Below are 19,357 nucleotides of genomic sequence, written 5' to 3' on the forward strand. Positions count from 1 at the left end.
GAACTTGTCCGTCCTTCTCCGCTGCCCTTGGCCTGTCTGGTCCGCTGCATTTTGCAAAAACCACTGCCTCCTTTCACGCTTGCATCACACAGCGATTCGCAACAAATTTACTTCGATCGTTTCTACCGTAAATTTTTATTTATGAAGCTCCCTACGATTCGTCCATCCAGCGCAACGTCCGTTGTCTGCAGTTTCTTTTACCCTTGAATTAGTTTGTCGAAGTTTATTCGCTAGATGCTTCGGAAATTATGCTTCATATTCAAATTATATTCTTTCCTTATTTGAATACTTCAAGGAAAGTTTTTGATCGTGTTTTACACCGAATGAACGTGACATCATTTCGCAATTTAAAAAACAACTCTCTCGGATTCAGCATCGTTTCGATATGCAGAATCGGATGTAAATAAACGTTTACCTATCTAACAACAGTACGTCTGGTCCCCGCCATGTTCTACTCCCAATCCCACTACCAGCTCTGTAATCCTTCCACACAGGGGAAAAACTCTCGTTTTGTAAAGATTTTCTAGCCTCAAAATATGCGATACTATGGAGGACGTTCGCGATGGTATTGTCTGGCTAACGTTCGAATGTACCGATCCACACAAAAATATCAAATTTTGTAAACATAATACATAAACAGGATGGTTAGTAACTGGTGGTACAAGCGGAAAGGGGGTGATTCTACGCGAAAAAAGAAGTCGAAAATATAAAATAAAAATTTTTTTTAATTTTTTTTTTAATTTTTCCATCGAGACAACGATCTACAGTGAGATCCGTTATAACGTACCGCACGCGTACCGAGCGAAAATTCAAAGTCGATTTTCTCGAAAACAAAGCCTCGAACGAAAAATTTTTATTCCATATTTTCGACTTCTTTTTTCGCGTAGAATCACGCCCTTTCCGCTCGTACCACCAGTTATCAACCACCCTGTATATACATATACACCGTATAATATATACTGTAATTTTGTACGCTTTGTACAAATGACCTTATCTAGGATAACCGTAAGATATCACGGTTTACACGTTTCCTTTTTGCAATTTTCCAGAAAATCACATTGTTCATCGATCGTGCATCGTGAAAAAGTTCAAAGTTGTAAAAATGTGAAAACCATTCGTCTGGATTCCATATTAACGAGGAAATCGATCGCTGAAAGGTAGCGAACGAGTCGCATCGGAAAAACGAATGCCGAATAGCGAGGAAAAAAGAGGACTGCTTGTATTTGCGTTTATCCCGTATGGACACGCTTTCTGCATTGCTAACTTCCTTCTGTGCTAGAATCATGCTTTCCAACCCTTTTACCGTGAAATCCATTTCGGATCGTAGGAACAACGCTAGCGCGAAGAAAAAAAATCCGGCTCTTCGGTGCTCGCGAAAGTCTGGCCGCACCGCGTGCATTTGCCTTTTAAACGAGCGTTTGCTTTAAACGTTGATCAATTGCCGTGAATTCGACCGATGATCGGTGCAAAAAAGTTATTATTTTCCAGCTAATCCGCTCTCTGTATGCCCATTTCTCCCTAATAAATCGACCAGGTAAACGGTATCTTCTTCTTTCCTTAGCGCTGTACTTTTTGGGTGCAGCAGATACAAACTTGTAGCAAGATAGTCGGTCAATCGAATTAATTCGCGATGTATCGTAATACGTATTGCGCTTTTCGCGCGTACATGCCACTATACCTTCGACGACATGCGTATAGCGAATGTTCTAGACTCCATGTGCGCTTATCCAGGTAGGTAATTTTTTTCTCCCAAAGAGAGAAATAATTCTTTAAAAAATTCAAGGAACCAACGATAGAGCACCGTGTGAGAGAGTTTTTCAGAATGAACGTGATAGGTTATAGAGATTCGTAAGACACGTGCGTCAGAAAAGCTGAATGAAGCCTAGAGAGTACGTAAGTACACGTGTGTGTGGTCGAGTATGAGGGCGAGTCCTCTTAAGCCAGAGTCATGCGTGAAGAATGAAAATTTACAGCGACACTCTAGACCCTAGACCGTAGATTAGACTTTAGAGTGTAGAGTCTGGACAGTGCACTTTGCGAAAGAACATTAGCGGAAGCCACGAGTTTAGAAGACTACGTACATAATAAGACGTATATAGCTATGGCTCGATAGTGTCTAGACACCTGCTTTTTGCGCGCTGCGCCAAGCTATCGGGAACGCGATGAACAATAATATTATCGTCGATAGTTTTAAAAGCACAATTTAAATCGTTCGAAAGTATCTCTTGTCGTACCAATTGTGAATCGAATTTGCGATTAGTTGCGGCATATTCCAAATTTTCGCATTGCGTATTAAGCTACATTTGATATATAAACAGCACAAATGCGATAGAAATACCGTAAAGGTAAACGATAAATTGTTTCGTCGCAACAACGATTTATTTTAAAAATTGCGAGATCTCGAGTCTGGACACACCCAACTCTGCAGAGAGGGCAAGCAAGCATATCGCAGCGATCCCTCTGACTGGTCGTCCGCACCGAGACAGGGCATTTCCCAAATATCAGAGGAGGAAAATGCAGCGACGAGCGAAGCAGCGCAGCGTGCTTATTTACGATAGCAGTGCTTAACCTTCGTCTCCGGTCGTTCACCTTCGCCCATTTTCCCTTCCTTGCTTATCTTTTCGCCGACTAATTCGCGCACAAAGCCTAATCTCCGCGCTGTGCTGCGATGGCACACGTCACTCGAATCACCGAATGCACGAACCACGTCGGCTGATACGGCAAGTCCCTGGATACTCGCGCGTCTATATATGCACTCGTGTATACGCCAGAATTTTGTTATCGTCGTTATATTTTCTGCTAGGCAAACTGCGACCGAACGCGTGAACGTCCGTGTCGTTGGGTCGCTGAAAAAATACGCCGAGTCTTTCACGAGTGAAACTAACGTACGCACCGATGAATACAGTCATCGGTGGTTCAAACTATAGCGAACTTTCAATTGATATCAGCCCTCGTAAGAGTGGACCAACTCGCGCGGTGATTTTCAGATACTTTCAGGAATTTTGCGAGGTAACATGTTTGATAATCTGTACTACGTTCTATGCTACGAATAACGAGGATGAAAAATGTCAAGAAATTTGCAAATCGCAAACAAAACGTATGTACGAAATGAGAATCGCGTAGGAAACGGAAACATCGTTAATATACGAATGGCGCATATTCCACAGGATGTTAAAAAATTGTTGCAGCATTTATAAAACACGTACGTATGTAAACGAGCGTAACGCGCGTTTTTTATTAAATTTACGTGGATTTACGCTAAACTTTACGCAGATATCGGGAAATGTGCAGACTCGGAAGGGAACTTTAAAAACGCATTTTTGACTTGTGTCGTTTCGCAAACGAATTAAAAAATTAATAGGAAAACTAAAGAAGAAAGATTCGTCCAACGAACTATAAACTGTCGATGTTGATCGATTCGCTATTACCTGAAATTTGAAACGTCTGAGAAAAGGAGCCGAGCACGAAAATTGCAGAAATCGGAGCGAACGCGGAGTTCCGTGTTCTATTACCCTTTGAAACGGTGTAAAATAGTAACATAAATCGAATTGAGTAACTTCGAACAAGGATGTTCAGTTACGTGATTCGTACGATCGATAAAACGAAACTTTTGAGACTTTCCGCGAAACATGTATTAAATATTAAACATGTTAAAAAACCAAAGTACAAAAAAAAAAACGACCGGTGAACATTCTCGAGAATGACAACTTGCATGCGTTTGTTCGACCTGTTACTGGTTCGAGGAGTTCATTGATTCGACGAGTTTTCTCGCGCTACGGAAGTCGTCTCCGCCTGGGCTTCGCGGATCTTGACCCCTGCACTTTCCTACCTCCATGAAATTAAAGGGAATCAAACGAGCAAGGTTCTTCCTTCTACTCGCGTTGCCACTCGTATAAAGTTCCACTAATTTCGACAGGCTAGTTAAATTCAACGGAAGGAAATGTGAAAGTTAGGCACACGATTCTCGACAAAATTTGAGGCTGCGGTCGAATAGAACGCTTCCAATATGCCAATTGAGAATTAACCCTCGGTAGTATATCTTTCGGATATACGCTCGCTGTTCTATTAAACCACGTTGCCAGCTGCGATATCGCGGAAATGCTAAAATAGAACTGATTACGAAGTAAAATAATCTTACCTACTATATATACCTTACTATTATATTTATATACCTATTGATTTCGTATTTCAAGGCGCGAATGTTCGAAGAATACGAAGCAACTGTGCTGCATAGAATTTTAAAACCAACTACGATCATTACGGAAATCGTACTTGGTGTTTTGCTTCTCGTTACATTTTATTTAGAAATCGAACGAAAAATGACTTTTTAGCGGAAAAGATGGCGTAAACGATGTACTTGCTACCGTAAAAGAAAATTAGCGACGGAGGCCGTCGCTCGAATGGTATTAAGCCAAGTACGAGAACATTAAAGCTTCCATCGAATGCGAAAATTACTCGACCTTTCACAAATCCTGTTTGCCTCGAGCGTAATTTCGTTATCCCAAATTGCCTCGCAACAAGTTAGCGAAAGACAAAATCGGGCCGTCGTTCCTCGTTTAACCTACCTACCCTTTGAAGTTTCCTTAACGAGAGTACGGGCATCGATAGAAATTAAATCGCGGAGCGTTGAACAGGAGAAGCAGCCGGGACTCGCGGAAACGAGGCGTCGCGTCGCGTCTCGTCGCGTCAAAAAGTCAAGGTCGGCCCTCTTTCGTTCTAATTACCTTGCCCGCCGAAGAGACCGTCGACGACGACTACGAAAAGCAGGAAGAGAATTATCGTAGAGAGTAATCCGCGGATTTTCGTTCGCTTTTTTTGACGGAAACAAAACTACGGGAAAATCGACGCTCTCTTGAACACGATAATAGCGCGCGATACGCTACCGTTCCGCGTGCGACGATCATACAAAAAACCACCGACGAAAAGAACAAACCGTATTTTTATAGGAAAAATTCCTGCACGCTCGATGAAAACGATCCTGGATAGATATCGCGGACAATCGATACTCGAATAACTGCGTAACGCGAACTGAACGACGTACGCGTACGTTTACCAAAAGCCTGCTGTTCATTTCCATTTGCATCGGAATCGCATTCTCTCTGTCTGTCTTCGAAACGCCTTACATAATTCGCTTCTCGTTATCTCGCTATCGTTTCACCCTATCGACATCTCGAACCATAGCTTCCAAGGCATTGGCGCAACGCACAGGGTGGTATTCGATGCAGGCGAACAACAACTTTCGAGCGTAGGTAAAATGCGACGGCGTAGCCGGCCTGCGTAATTCCCGGCAGAAGCCCCGGTTCCGTTACGTAAAGCTCGTGGCTGGCTCGACTTCGAAGGGCGAGCGCAGCGAGGACGCGCCATCCATCGTGCTCGACCGAAAATCCATTTTCGTCTTCGACTAAACGCCACTCTCGATCCCGCGCACTTTCTATCGCCGAACTTGACTCGCCGAGACAGACCATCCTTTCGTGAAAGGACCAGCCTCGACGCGATCGCTTACCGCGGCATGGCAGAGCTAACGAGTAGCATTTTCCGCGGCGCACGTGAAATATCGCGAGAAAAGCCGACTGCCGATAATACCCAGGAGGCCGTTGCTCCCAGGAATCGCGATTAATTATCGAAAACAATCGATCAGCCCGACGGAACACCGGCTTCTCGTAGCATCGTCGCGACGTGCATCGTCGACACCCCTTCGCGTCACGTGAACGTAAAGCAACACCGCGTCCGCCACGGAGGAGACGAGCGACCGGAAACACCGTGGAAAGCCGCGTACGAGAGGAACACTGACAGCACAAACGATGCACCGGAGAGCCGCGAGAGAGGGATCGAGGATGCGAACGAGAAGCCGGGCTGTTGGCCGACTCGTAACGCGGCGACGGCACAACTGGCATGCGCCTTTTCCACCCTCCTTTCACCCTCCTTTCACCCTGCCGGCTGTCTCGCCCCTCGCGCCGTCCTCGCCCCACGCTTCCAGCCCGTGGCCTCGGCCAACCTGGCCCGGCCTCTGCCGGCGCATCATCCCCTCGCCGCCGCCCTTCAATTTTCCACAGCGCATTGTCCTTACCATGCAGAGAGAGAGAGAGAAAGAGAGAGAGAGAGAGATATGTTCTCTCCTTTGGAATTGACCAGATTCACGAACTGATGTCGACTGAACCTACCGGAATCGATGACTAGCGATTTATTCATCTTTTTACGAGAGACCCGTACAGAAATGTTCCACTTTCGATGCATTTCCTAGTTCTTTTATATTTCATATGGGGAAAATAAACATTCCAGTAAAAACGTTTGGAAGCAATAATTATTACCGTAATAAAATACGCTACGTCACAAAATCGAAGAACCGTTAAGTTTTCAGCGAAAACATTGTCGATATTTGAACTTGGCGAAAAAGGATCTATCACCAGTCTATCTGGGCTCGTTTCAAAGAATAATGCCTCTGTTTTAACACCCTTGTATTCGTCTTTTTCAAAGATCCCTTTCCGTTACAAACGGATCGGCAAACCAAAGTTGCCTCTCTTCTTTTAAATTTTACAAATTCAAACGACCGTACGGAGTTAACGAAATTTTTTTCGGGATTAGCTTTAGGACGATTTTGTAAAACGAGTTCTGCGCTTTTCCGGCCAAAATCTATCGATCTTTCAATTTTCTGGCGTAGATTAAGTTTTAGGTTAGGAATCTTTAATCGATATTTCCAGAAACGGAACCCGAAGTTTTTCAGACCGAGAGTCTCGATACGTATAACGCTTTAAATTTTCCCGAAGTTCAGAAGAGGACGCGGATTACGCAAGACAAATTCTGTTTCCTGTATAAAAGCATAAAACTGTAACAACGTAAACCAATTGAAAGTTGGGACGTCGCGTTCGGGGCCGTCGGTCTCGCAGCGCCGACTTAAAAATTAAGCGTAAAGACAGCAAAGTCTTGCCCGCCTGGGGGGTGAAAGTTTCCGACAATTTGTACTATCTAATCGAAAGATTTTATTTTTATCATCGCCACGCGTCGCGCATCGATTGCGTATTTCCTGCGTGCCATAGCGGCGTAAAGAAGAAACGTCGATCGATTCGTTTCTCTTTTTAACGTTTTTAGAAATCAGAGTACACATCGCTGACCATTAAATCCATACCGTGTGCGTGTGTGTATACTATTTTCTTAAATGTTACGAATTCGACAAAGTTAAACCGACGCTACGATTGAGTAGAAAATTGAATCTTTGTTATTTGTCATCGTGCGAATGGCCGTACGACGGAGTGACTGGTCTGCGCGTGCGGCGTGCATCGTACACGAGGAATGATCGAGGACCAAGCAAATACATTTACGATAGGGTATTGCAGTTGGGAGGAAAAACAAAACAGTTGCGAGTAGCGCGAATGTGTGAAATCTTTAAGGGTGTGACACGATCGACAAGAGTAACCGTCGGTTGACAGAGTGCCGTGAACGATTCGGTCGAGAATTTTTCTAGCGTCGGTTGATTCGTTAAATGCAAAATTATTGCGTTATAAAGAAATCTAGAAATCTACGTACATCTTTGTTTATTCGTTTGTGAATGCAAGATTCGCTGTCCCTACAGTAATTTCCGCGTCAAATGAAAAGAAGGTCGAGCGATGCGAGAACAACGGGTTGATCATGGTCGTTGAAATAAAGAGCACGACCTTCGCTTCGACGTTCCACGGCTCGTTGGTAATTCGCCTAATCGCGAGATTCGCGATCAACGTTACCACGATCGTCCCCGTTGAACGAATGCCAACGCCGCGCCGCCCCGCGTCCGTTTTATTATCGTTACCTCGACGCGCATCGGAGAGAAGTCCACGTCGGTGGACATTAAAGAAGATCTACCGAGGGAACGACTTTCTTCCCCTCGGCGCGCTATCGCATCCCCGAACCTAGGTCGTTCGATCGACCTCGCTCGTCGGGCATGAACCGGCAGCCATGAATGAACAGCTGACGACAGGTTTCACGCTGGGCGTACGCACGCGAACGCATCGCTCATTCAATTCCACTGTATTTAATACATCCTATATAAAATTATATTATCCTTGGAAAAATTATTGTACGTTCTGCAATAAGTAGAACGTATTTAAAATAAATCGGACAAAAGGTATGTGCGTTCGTTCTCTGCCATTTTTTTATCACGTTGAGAGCCTAGGATTTCAATTAATCGTAGGATCCTTTCTTCTCGTACTCCGCGCAGTTGTCTAGCTCTGGTTTTTGCACGACCGTTATTATCCTGTAAAATAAGCGAACGAAGCCTGATTTTTGTTTCGAGACAGTAGGGTCGATATTCTTAACGGGAATCCGGGTAAACAGGCGTAATGGATGGAACGAAAAGTCGGTCGGTAGGATGGTCCTTGGATCCTCGCGCATTAACCTACTAAGGTTTGCGTGTCCTCCTTCTAAGATAAACCAGAAACTTCCTTTTCGGTGATATACGTCCTTTGCCTAGCGAGTGCATTTCGATGAAAAATATATTCCACGCGCATCCATAAACATCGCGTTCGACGGAAAGCTTGAAAACACAGCAAAAAGTCTTTAAACGTAGCTTCTGGATCGATCGAATTATTTTCATTTCATTTTACTTTCATAGCGCGAGATATGAGCGATAAAATTGCAAGATGTACGGAAGGAACGCTTTAATTAGAATGTGGAAAGATTCTGGCATTTTACGAAAATCATACCCGTCAGCGATGCTTCAAAGAAACGAGGAAAAAGTCAGGCGACGTTCGTCAATGTCCCGGAAGAGGCTCGTCCGAGTCAGAGCGAAATATAAGAAGCTTTTACATTTGGTCAGCTTCCAACTGCGATCATCCGCTCGCGGACAGATTACAGTGGCCTACTAAACAACCGGCAATTTATAATCGCGCGTCTTGATCGATCGTTCGCGCCAACTTTTCTCGTTTCTCTCCTTGGAATCTCGTCGTTATCGTTCGGACGACCTCGATACCGGCGCAGCGTCCCGATTTTCTCGGGAACAGCGTGACGAAAAAGATAGATAAGTTCGGAGGAAACGGGACTTTTTCGCTCTTCGATGGCTGTCGCGAACGAAGGTTTTATCAGCTGGTCGAAGATGGTCAGTTTGTAACGCGATCAAATCTATGAATCTTCTATGCTATATCGTATGGTACGCGGTTAAAACAATAAACTACGATCTGGCGAACAGAGAAATTTATAAAGAGAGGACGCATTTGAAAAGTTGTACGACTTATTATCGTAGAATATTTTTGCGCGCTGAACTAGAAGGAAAAATAAGAAAACATCTCCACGGAATAAAGCGCAACTATGAAAAGCTTCGAGTATATTATCCTTCCTACTTGCAAATAGAAAATTTTATACTTACGCGTTGTAAGCAGAGAACATTTCAAAGAATCCAACGTAGATCTAAACAACGGAGTTTCGTCGCACAACGATTTACATTACGCGCATTACGCTCACCAATCAATTACGTTAAAAAGTCAAACTCGATCAGCCAGAGACTACCAACTTACGAATCGACTGATTAATAAATTTCTGGACGGTATCACGCGAGATGGTAACGCTCGTGGGTGCTCGCTCGTACGGCAAAGTGATCATTTTTTCCTGGGTTACGGTTTCCGTATCGACGATCCTGCGGCGTACAGTCTAAACGGAAACACGGTCGTGACAGAGCAAGCGTCGGCGAAAATTTAAGAAAATAGATGAAAAAGAAAAGGGATAACGAGACGTTGACCGAGCGAATCCTATTGAAAAGTTACGAGAAGACGATGTAATTGAGAGAAAGGTATCAGAGACGAGATTCCTTCCTCAGCTACATTTTGTTACGAGCGTCCTATTATCAGCGTCAGTTCGAACAATTTAAATTATTATTTTCGTTCGTTGAAGTATCCGAATCGATCAATAAATCAATGTGACAACACAGAAATTAGGATATGTAATTTTTTGTTCGAACATCATGATTTAAGATCTCTACTTGATCGGTCAACGCCCTGAGTGAGTCAAAACGCTTAATTTCGGCATAAAAGAAAATCGCGTTACCGTTTACAAGGTTCGCGGACGTTCTTTCGACGAATTCCTAGGATCCCTCGATCGAGAGCCGTCCACCGGTTAGCTAACGAGATCGATTCAATCCGAACTGCGACGCGGGAAACGATTCCGCCGGATCGTTATCTTCGCTCGAGCCATTGTCTCGCCAGGAACGACGACGTCGAACACAAAGCGATTCGCTCGGTCGATCGCTTCGAACAGTTTCGAATCGCGATCGCGCGAAGTAAAGCGTACGAAAGATTCTCGACTGCTTTCGTGGGTTTTTCCACTTTCATCGACCCTCGAATAGATTGCTTTTTGCTCTTAAGAATTACGATTGCAAAAAGCAGCCAGAATCGAGTTGGTTACGCGATATTTTAATGAATATGATAAGCGGAATCTCGCACGGCGACGAAAGATGCGTTAGCGGTATCTTCGTAAACGACAGAAAATTTAACAACACGATGAAATGGTCGAGTATCGAATATTTGAAATTTAATCTGGAATCTGTAATTATCAAAGATACAGAGAGGTTGGGCTAGGTCGAGGAGGAAACCAAGTACATTTTTCAAGTGTCGTTATAACCAGTCGAACGAAGAAAGAAAGAAAGAAGGAAAGAAAGAACGAGCCACGTTCAAGTTTAATTCGATACTTCGTGTATACTCGGATAAAATTATTAAATTTTCAAAGCTGCCAGCGCAAACGCTGAACTTTGATCGACTTTCTCCAACTGCGTCAAAATGTCAAACGTTTATGCAGTCGGAACGACGATTCAGACGATATAAAGAAAAAGAAAAAGTAAGAAGACAAAAAGGCGGACGTTAAACCTACGAATCGTTCGATAACGCTGTTGTGCTTGTAAACATACTGTGTACGTGACAAAATAGTCGCTATACTACGGTTCGTTCAACTGGTCCAGATACCCGCTATAAAGATATGCAGGTGGTGGTATTTAAACGAGACAGGGGCGTAGTCGTACTTGTTAGATGTACGGGGTACTTGGCGCTTTCCGCACGAACTGACTACGGATTTTCGGAACTGACAGATTCGTTCCTGATACGAACAAACGACTAGCGTTCGACTATAAGCGTCAGTAGTCAGGCCTGCTACCTCGGTTACGCGCTATGACGCGCCAAGTTCTTTTTCTATCCGATATCTCGACTCGTTTGGTTCCCAGTTAATAATAAAGTTCTAGTCTTGCGTACCAGCGTTGTCCGACAAAAAATAGAACTTGACTTGTAAGGCGGGTCGTAACGAGTAACTCGCACCGACGGGATGTCCGGTTGTAACAAATAAACCTTTCGGAATAGAAAACTATCGAGACTAGTGCGTTCCTGTTGTTTCGAAGTTGACGCGCAAATTTTAAACCACGTTACATTTACCGCTTAAGTATCGCGCGCGTATCTAATACTACGAAAATCCGGCATGTCCCATCGTATAGGTATTTCTGCTTGTTGTTGTTTGAGAAATAGTTTGGGAACTCTGCGATTTCTTTTCGATCTCGACTGAAACGAGAAATCGAAGATAGATCGTCCGGAGATGTTTCTCCGAAAAGTTTCGAAGCAGTTTGAAATATTGCGTAGCTAAGTATATCCTAGACAAAATTTCTGCTTGTAGCCGCTCGTAACACGCGATTACTTTTATTCCCAAGAGAACGAAACGTAGTCGTTTCTACGGGGAATTGTCTAAATAATTCATTTATAACGATATTATGTCGCGTCGACAAAGAACGTTGCAAAGATTCTACACGGAAATCACCTCGCTGCTACACACCAGATAACGTTACACGCCCTGGGACACGCGAACCTTTGGCAGCCACGATAATTCGAGCGATTGTCGAGACGAGAGCGAAGCCAGAGCGAAAGCACGTCGCCTTGGGAACTTCCTTCGCAGACGCACGGATTAATCGAATCGTTTGCCGCTAATTAATATCCGATTTCAGGGATCCGGTGCGCGACATCGGCGGCAATTCCCAGGTGAACCGTCGACATCGATCCACCGTCGCGACGTGTCGCTTCGTCGCAGCATCGTCAACCGGATGCCATTGTCCCGCTACACCGTGTATTCGCACACTGTCGCAATTCCGTTGCATTACTAAGGAAAACTAGAAACAGAACGCTAAAGGGAAATTAAAAAGATAGAAACTGGAAAACAAGCATTAAGGTAAATGTCAGGGGAACGCTACGCGAGTGCCGTTTCAACGTTCGTTCGTCTTCGCGTGCAAGTCGAGGCATAGAAATCACTCCACGAAGAAGGAACGACACCGATCGGCCGATGGGAATTACTCTCTACAAGGTCCGAGTCTAGCGTTGCAAAAACGTTTTCAGCTGATCTAATCCGACTAACGCGGTATCTATCTCTGAAACGATTTTAAAGATAGAAATAAATTTTCTGCGATAGACGTTTCCTCGAACATTTGTTCTTTCGATTACATCGAGATAAACAGCGTACACCTTAATCGTTGATACTTGGCGACCACTCGTTAGGAAGACGTACGATCCGCCGTTGGATGCACGTGATTTCCCGCGTGCCTGTCGTGCGTCTCCTGAACGAGCCTGTCACGAGATTTACGTTTCTTGAGGATTCAAGTTTCTTTCACTGGTCGAACCGTCGATGAGCCTGGGTAAACGTAAAGCGAAGGGCAGGCTTGCTCTTTCGTAAGAATAGAGAGAGGAAAACGAAAGGAAAGGAGGAAGGGCGCGGTAGAATAACGAACGTGTCGAAGAAGATCGCGTATACAAGAGTGGCGGGACATAGATAAAAGCGGAAATAGGGGTAAAGAAAAGAGAAAAGGGTGACCGAACGAGGATCGAGAAAGTACGCGTTAACGGACATTGTACGAAAGGACAGATAGCAAATGGGAGAAGGAAAATGAGCGAGACGAGAAGATTGGGCGTAAAACGAGAAAAGAAACAAAGTTTATCATAATCATCGTTAACGAGGGTTTTTCAAGCCGAAAATAATCGAGAAACACGCTGTGTAAGCATCGAACGAAAATAGAACGTTGCGAAGGATATAAATAGTAAGTGTATATACTTGGAATTTAGAAGATAAAATAGAGGCGAAACGAAGGTAGAACAGAGACTTAGAATCGAAATATTGTTCGCTGTTTTCAGGAAATATTTCTCTGTATATCGAATCTTGAAATAAATATCCGTATATCCTTGGTATCCCTAAAAATCCACCGTTCCTGCCGGATACACCTAAAATACGAAAACACGCGGTTACACTTGTAAAGTAAAGAGTAAAAAATGTGGTAGGGTATCCCGATCGCCCTGCTGGCTGGAATTCTAGCCTGAATAACGGCGAACCGGATACGGCAAGAAGGGAAAGTAGAACGAATTCGCAAGAGGCTGCGGTGAATTTTTTCACGACAGCGGCGATAACCTCGGGAACGTGGAGGAGCTTCCGGCAAAATATCGGACCAGGGGAGGTAGAAGAAGATCCTCGAGGGGTGACAAGTCGCTTGGGGTCGGTTCGGTGCGCTGCTGCGGCGATGACACACCGAGAAAACCAACGAACGAACGAGGAAACGCGACGGAAGAAGGGAATTCGCGCACCGGCTATGGATCCGTTGATGCGCACGTGCCCCTGCACGTGACACGGCTGCATTATGCAAAAGTTGGTCGCGCTACGGGGTACGTGTTCGCGCGCATGCGAGCTTGCTTCGGCCAGAAATTACCAGAGAACCGACCGCTTACGAATAAGCGAATCGATCCATCGTCAAAGATGGAATCGTTAACGACGTTAATGGAGAACGACCGATCTAAATTTTTCGGTCGAAGCGATACGCAAGTCGTCGCACCGCGCTCCACCACCTCGCACGACGAGACTTTGAAAGAGGAACGATATTCGAGATGATAGCATAATCGACGAAACCGCTCGGGGATAGCGAAGGATCGTCGTGGTTGTCACGGTGATCGACAACGGTCAAAGTTTGTAATACTCCAACAAGATGATTGGTCGAATTCGTTTGCGTTACGTCCATCCGTCTTCTTAAATGATCACCTTTTTATCGAAGAATTACGCGTATATCTCGAAAACGAAGACAATCGTAAGAAATCCCCTAATTACTTGGATAAACGATGGTGTACTTTGCCATTACGTAACTGGTTGATCTTCGCGGTAGCGTGTTAACAATTACGAGTTCGGATCGAAACTCTCCTCATCGGGAGTTTACTTTCATCGACCGCGGGCCAACGAACTTGCGGCAACTCCGACGGCCGATTCATCCTGCAATTATCGTTCGTACGTTCGGAAATCTCGCTGTGCAATTGGCTCCTATATTCGGAGGCTGAATCAGCCGCGAAAGCAAATACTCGCCGGGACTCGAGTCTTCCTTCGCCGGTTCCATCTTAATACGCAGCTTTCTCCGTGGAATTTGTCAATCGTTCGACCGCTTCTAGTATTCCTTCCGTGGAACGATATTCCCTCGGATAAAAATCGAAGAAAGAAGAATTTGAAGAAAAGTAATACAGCGATTTAGGTGATTAGAGAAGAAACCATTCGTGGACTGATCTTCTCCAATCGAAGACATCTCGACCGACGCACCATCGACTTTGCGTTTCGTCGCGTTTTCTTCGTCTTACGATTTTGTTCGAATTCTTTTCGTCGACGTAAATTCTACGCGTAGGAACCTTGAGAAAATAAACGAGGAGAAACGGGTGAAATCGAAATCAGAATTCTCCCGGAGAAAATAGTCGTCCGGTAGAGGAAGGAGACGGATAAATTTTCGTTTTTCGGAAAAAGTATGGTTGTCCCCGTTGTATAAATAACGGATGGTCGCTAGTAGATTGCGCGTCGAAGGCGCGTTGGATCCTCTCTCCATCCAACCTTTCTATCTCTGCTGCAGTTTTAAGGTGCTTAACTGTTTCCCGGAAATACTTTCATTACACGGCGAGGTCTCGCGGCAAGCTCGCCACGAGAATGTGTGGAACTTGTTTCTCGCGTTGCTCTCCGACTAGCTATCTAGATTAAATCGATCGGAACGACTCGAAATCAACGATACCACTTGTTCGCGGATTTCGCTCGTCTAGCGATTTTGTCGGTTTCCCGTTACGGGATTAACTGGAACTGCTTCGTTGTACGTATTTACGATCGTCGATCAAAAAATCACGAATAATCGTGCATCAACGGCGAATACGAAAACGCGACCAAATTACGCGCGACTTTCGAAAACAACCGACCGAATGGGGGTAAAATTTCGACCGAGGGTATAAAATTCGATTAACGACGCGATTCAACTTTGAAACGTGAAATGAAAAAAATGTCAGATTTACGAAGGCAATGAAATTTAAGGATCCGATTTAATATCCGAGAATGTTGGTAATTGCGATCACGGGCTATCGTTTCGTTGAGATCGAAAAAAAGGAGACAAAGCGACTCCGAGTCGTAGATCGAACGTCGTTCAGTTTCGAAGGCCGATCTATTTTCAGGGGAAAGGATCAGAGGACTTGCAATTTTTCGAAAAATAATAACAAATATTAAAATCATGGTAATTTGAATAACCGCGTTCGACCGTCAAAAGTATCGTAGCTTTCTTCCATAAGTTTCTTACGAAGAACGTCGTTGGTATTTTATCGCGCGAAAGTTTAAAGCAGGTACATCGTAATTCGGAGTTGATCGACGAATAACAAATGGTGGAGCGTACGGTGTTGTTATTTATCCCGTTGATATTATTTGGCTTCCATCCCAGTCGATCAACGCGGAGATTAAAGCAAAACAAAAAGGGATAGGTCTTCGTCGACGACGTAGATGCCGGATCCTTTCGACTTTAAAGTTCAAACACGCGTAACTCGCGTTCCGCTTAATTACGTGACACGTCATTTTGGACACTTAATCCGCCGCATTTACTTCTCCATCCGTAAAAGATTTAGAATAAAAATCGAATTACAAAAAGTTTCACGATCGGTACGAGCAACCTCCCACGAAGGATATCCTCGATCCTCGGAGAAGGAAGCAGATTACAAAGGAGAAATTACGCCGCACAGGTAACCGAATCGATCCGAATACACAAGGATAACGATCTTTCGGAATGTAATAACGGATTGCAGCTGGAAATGTAGCGTCCGCCTAGCACAACGGTATTAGTTGGACCGGTAACGAAATAACGCTCGACTAGCTGCAATGCGATAGAAACCGGCTCTGCCTTCTAAAAGCTTAATCCAGTTGCAGGTACAATCCTTCAATTTCCTGAAAATCGATCGGACTGCCGCGTCGCTATCCTGACCTACCCTCTGAAACGCGATTCTCGCGAGTACGTGCCATAAGCGTATCGTCCTCCCTGCGCCAATGGCATTTAATTCTCGTCTCCGTTCCGTTACTCCGACATCGCATCCCCCGATCGTTTTAATATTCGTATCGGCCTCTCTTTCGAGACTCCGCGAAAACATTTTCGGTTCGCGCGAACCTCGCCTCGTTTCCTCCATCCGCGACATCCAGTTTCGGAGATACGGTAGCGGACAAAGGTCTCGATCGTTGGACACCACCAAAGACGGTATTGCGCGTTTGCAGCTTTCCCTACATCCCCTAGATCCTACACGAAAAAAGCAACTCCTTAACGTCGGCTCCTGCCACTTCGTCGGACATCGGAGCCCGAGTCTTTATCCGCGCGTAAATTACGTTTTATTTATTCCGTCTGAGAAGAAAATTTACGCTTTAAGACATTCGATCTCGGCTCACTGGCGCGAACGATGAGAAGTTACGTCGAAATAACGCATTTCGCAGATTTTCCTCGCCACGTCCGTTGGAAAATGCACGAGCCCCGTGAATTCGCAGAATTTCTACCTGATTATTTTCGATCGCGCGAGTCACAGTCGGCTCGAGAGAGAGGAATAAGCTCCTGTTGCGAGATTCCAAATCTCTCGATCCCACAGCGGAGGCAACCCTTTCCCATTCTTACCGCTTTATGGCGTTCGTCTGAAAACGACGGTCGGGTACACGCCGCTTCCACTTTATTCCGTCGTAAAAAAGCTACGCTCATCCCGGAAGCGTAGTACGCTCGCGTAAGATGAGTGGTGCACAGTTCGACGTACTTCTCGTTGTCCCATTTATGCCATTATGCGATCGTCCCCACGCGTTTACCGTAACAACGATACGCCGTGGAAAATTTGAAAACCCGCTTTCTTTTACGAATCTACCTGTGATCGCCCGATAATTGCACGTGCGTTTGCAACAAGGTGGAGGATGTTACTTCTTACGATTAAAGTTGCGTTCGTTCAACGGCTGTTTTCGGCATCTAGGTTTACGACGAGCGCAGCTGCATCGAGGATCGCGTTCAGCCCTCTCTCGCTTTCCTCGCTGTAGCTCTTTTCCTCCCTTCGTCGCTGATTCTTCGTGTATCGAATTTTTACCAACTGCGTTAGAAAAGAATCTGCGCCACAGTTTGGCGGTTCGGTTTTAAAGGTACGTATTTTCAAATTACGAAACTCGCTCGGAAGGCGGTCTCGCATCGATCCATTGGCGGAGTTTAAAGCGATACGGAACAAAAGAAAGAAGGGTCGATGGTTTACTTACGGCAGTGTGTACGAGAAAGGGTCGAAGAACGGACGATGGCGGATAACGAAGGCGTTAATCGCGCGTTATCGCTCAGCTAGAGGAAAGTCGAACAACCGATTGGAGGGTGGTGAATGCCGAGAGGGCGTTCGCAGCTTTGTCGCGGATGTTTGAGGAATCGCGCCCCACTGGAGCGGAAGTTGACAATTTTCGAGCGAAGGGTCGCGTTGTTCTTTTCTTTCTTCGCTTTGCGCAAGGTAACGGAGCAATGGTAACGGTTTCTCCGTGGAAGCAGAGTAGAGGTAACGAGCAGAAATCTCGTGCGTTTCAAAACCGCACGCATATAGGTGCATGCAGAAATAACGGTCGATGCGTTGATTGGCTAATTTATCGACGTTCTGTTCGAGGCGCAAAATCGTAAACGCATCGAAAGCTACATCGAAGATTTTTCTCGAAAATTCGCTTTGTGGAAACGAGAACGATCGCAGCTTGTCGTCGATCGGGACGGAGCGTTCGATTTCCTTCGATTTACAGAGACGAACGGATGCGCGACGGCCAACTATAAACAGCCCAATTACGTCTCGCGAACTTTTCGCTCGACGAAGGAAAATTTAAATACCCTGCAGCCGAACTAAACCTCCGAAGAAAGGGAAACGGAGAGGGATTAAAAAAAGAAGGGAAAACAGCGTGTCGAACTTGCTAATAGACGGGGTAACGTTTTTATCGCCGAGCTCCGCGGATTAATTAGAAAAGCGTCCAAGACTTTCAACGGGCGAAACTTGGAACTCGCCGAACCAGAATAGCCGGAGCCAGATTCGCCGCTGAAAACGAAATACGTCGAACGTAAACTTTCGTCGAGTCGATGTTCGCTTCTGATTTCCAGTCGATGCCCGTTATTCGATTCTAAACGATCTAACCGGCGTCGCTGATCGAATTAGTCGTTGATCTTTTTCCTCTCCTTTTTTTTTATATTTTTTCACTCTCTGTTTTTATTCAAGAACGGTAACGGACTACCGTTACTCTTTATTCGACGGCGATTCAATTTGATCGAATCGAGCTCTCGTCTCCCTTTGGTCTCTTTCTACTTCCACGTACGTATTTCACTCCATCGACGCGCGTATATATTATTTCACGCTCGATGGCAACGACGTGATCTATGGGGATTCGTAACGAATCTCGAGCAAAGGTATAGCGCGATACACGAGTATATTGCCGTGATAACACCGTGGATCGTTAGAGCGGCGAACGGTGATTCGGAGTCGATTCGCCTAATGGTTAGATCTAGCCAAAGCTATAGCTATTCTTGATAGCCACTTACGTAATTGGTAGCTCGATTCACGATCGACGCAACGCGTCTATGGTTCGCCGTAGATTTCAATTCCTCGCTTAATACGTCGTATACCGTGAACGCTGGTTTACGCAAGATTAGCGGTAAGTTTACGCAACGATTACGCATTTCTATGCAAAGTATCGCTACGTACGAATTGGTTATCGAGATACGGCGAACAATGCATCGCGGAGCGTACGCTGAACGATACGATATACGGTTAGGTCGGAACCTTCGCAAGGACGTTGCTGTGGCGCTGCATATCGCATGGCGCGACTCGAGTGTCACGTAATTTTTGGGTTGGTCGGTGAAAATAAAATATAGTTGAGTCGTAACACAACTATTTACTTGGTTTTAATCAACCTTTATTATGAATTCAGCAATCACAATGTAACACGCACTGAATTAACATAAATCACAATTCACTCCAACCACGTTATGTAAGACTTAGTTACAACAATACATTAAGTACGCGACTTATAAGAGTAGAGACCGACATAGATATGTTGACTATTCTAAGGATACAGAATAAGTGAAGTTTTA

General features: G+C 44.9%; 1 protein-coding gene across 10 annotated transcripts in view; it reads right to left on the reverse strand.

Moving 5' to 3' along the window:
* LOC126872886 (uncharacterized) overlaps positions 1 to 19,357 on the reverse strand; it is a 186,479-nt gene that overhangs the window by 103,317 nt on the left and 63,805 nt on the right. For 3 of the 10 annotated variants that reach the window (XM_050633169.1, XM_050633150.1, XM_050633160.1), the window contains exon 1: positions 5,504 to 5,895. The exons of the other annotated variants lie outside the window; for them this stretch is intronic. The gene's annotated coding sequence lies outside the window, so the exon portion shown is untranslated. Of the gene's footprint in view, positions 1 to 5,503; positions 5,896 to 19,357 lie in introns of those variants that run through there. 10 annotated transcript variants of the gene reach the window in all.

This window comes from Bombus huntii, chromosome 2, assembly GCF_024542735.1.
Source record: "Bombus huntii isolate Logan2020A chromosome 2, iyBomHunt1.1, whole genome shotgun sequence".
Classification (NCBI taxonomy): domain Eukaryota; kingdom Metazoa; phylum Arthropoda; class Insecta; order Hymenoptera; family Apidae; genus Bombus; species Bombus huntii.